This window comes from Emiliania huxleyi, assembly GCF_000372725.1.
Source record: "Emiliania huxleyi CCMP1516 chromosome Unknown EMIHUscaffold_135, whole genome shotgun sequence".
Taxonomy (NCBI): Eukaryota; Haptophyta; order Isochrysidales; family Noelaerhabdaceae; genus Emiliania; species Emiliania huxleyi.
The window spans coordinates 104240-106503 of record NW_005201240.1 but is presented as its reverse complement, the minus strand read 5'-3'; positions in this window follow the sequence as shown (position 1 = coordinate 106503).

Sequence of the window (2264 nt, the reverse complement as noted above, 5' to 3'; positions counted from 1 at the left end):
GCACCGCGAGCAGCACCCGCAGCACCGCCTCATCACTCCAGCCGGACGCACAAGAGCAACCAGAGCCACCAGAGCTGGCCGCAGCCGAGCGCAGTCTCTGGGCGGTGCGCTCCCACGCCTCCGCCTCGGCGGCGGATAGGTGCTCGCGGTGCGTCAGCAGCGACCCCGCCGCCTCCTCGGCCGCCTCGCGACCCGACCGCAAGAGCTCGAGCGAGAGAGCGAGCGTCGACGCGTCCAGCCCGACGCGCTGCGCGTCCGCAGAGGCCGCCGCGCCGTCGCGCCCCGACGACTCCGCGAGGAGGGCCGTCGCCGCGCCGCTCGCAGCCGTGTTGGCGACTGCCGCAGCCGAGGCCCGCAGAAGCACGCGTCCACGCGAGATCTCGCGGGTCGCAGTGGCGTGACGGCCCTTTGCAGGCGTCCAGCGGAGCGTGCAGCAGTCGGTGGAGCGCGCAAAGTCGCGGCCGGCCGGGTCGGACTCGACCGCGTCGGAGAAGCACCAGCGTGAGCCGGCGGCCGGCTTTGCGGCCACGGAAGAGGCTTCGTCCGCCAGGACCACGCCGATCGGGCGCCGCTGCTGCTCGCCCGATGCCGGCAGCACAGGCGTGCCCTCGCCGGCGCCCACGAGCAGAAGGAGCTCACTGCTCAGCGGCTGTCCGTGACGGGCCTCATGCATCGTTCGACCGAGGCTCGCCGCTACGATCGGCTCAGCCCGCCGCCCAGAGCGGCGCCGCGGAAGTCCTAACCTGCACCACCCAAGGTGAGTGGCAGTGGGGCCTGTTCACGTTTCTTTGTGCGCCACGGTGTGCGCCACGGTGTGCGCAGTCCCGTCCGCCAGGTGTGAAGTAGGACGTATTTTCTTCTCAATAACAAGGCTGTGAAGCATAGGAAATACCTCCCCCGGTATTTAGATCTACCTTGACTTGTGTGTGAGCCTAGTGCAGACCTGACATTCACCGTGGACCCGAGTCTGATCGGCTCTCTGCAGACGCTGCTGAGGCCGCCGATGCGGTTCTCGACCTCATTGTCTGATGACGATCGGCCGTCGATCCCGAGGCACGAGGGTCGTCGGTTGAGCTAGGGAGCCTGGCGATGGACGCCACCGCGACCCCTCGTGGCATCTCTCTCGCCGTCGGCGAGCTGGGGGCTCGCGGACGGACATGGATGGATGGGCCTCGGTCGGGCGACTTTCTTTGGTAACGATTCTAACTGGCTCCGTGCCCAGTGTCGTGCGAGGGAGTTTTGTCAGTGTATGTAGCTCTTACGTACATTCCCGGAGGAGGACTGCTGACGGGGTTTGCGATGAGGAGCGATCGTTTGTTGTAAAATTCTAACTGGCTCCTTGCGTGGATGGGTGGGACCATCGCATGCTTTAGCACGGTCGCGTTTGTGCTGGAGGACTTCTTCACTTCTCTATCCGTAAAATTCTCTTGTGCACAGGTAAAATTCCTTTCCGAGACGAACTTACTATACTTTCCCAGGACTCGGGCGAGACAGGGCTTTTAGCCCGCTCCCGCCAGGTCGTTGCAACGGATGCCTACTTCGGTCATGACCTTACTCTCCATTGGTTCGTGCATGCGTTCATCAACGCTGCATGAAAAATATTTCGGCGTTTGCCGCTGTAAATGCACCTTTGTCGACGTTGGACTGAACGATGGCAGCTCATTGATGAAATGGTGGCGGGATCCAGCGCTTGACCGGCTCTCCCAGAAGCAGTCCCGTAATTTACACAAATGTAGATCACGGCCTCGGGAGAACTGCTACTATGGCTTTGAGGCAAACCCAAGATGGAGCACTCGCTTGAGTTTGTATGAGCAGCGACTTTCCAGGGATTACCACGTGAAGCTGTTCGTTGGAACTGCATTGAGCGTGAGCAGCACCACAAATCGTACTTTATACGTTGAAATGCAGGGGGCAGGCGTGGATGCAAGCCTCGAGAGTTCAAAAGCGGAACATTACAAAGATGCGAAGGGAAGATGGCATAGTAACAGCCAGGTCGCTATCTCTGACGGCAAGGGTTTCGTGCCAAAAACGGTGCACACAATGGATGCCACGTCGTTCCTCGCACAGATTGTAGATGCGAGCGATTTCGTATTCGTCAAGTTGGATATTGAAGGCCATGAGTACAAAGTGCTGCGGCATGTCATTGTCACACAGCCAGCTGCTGTGTGCGGGCTCGATATCCTTGCTGTGGAGTGGCACGCAATGCCAGCTTTAGGATTGCCTGTGATCGAACATTTGTGTCCATACAGAAAGTGGTAGCAAAC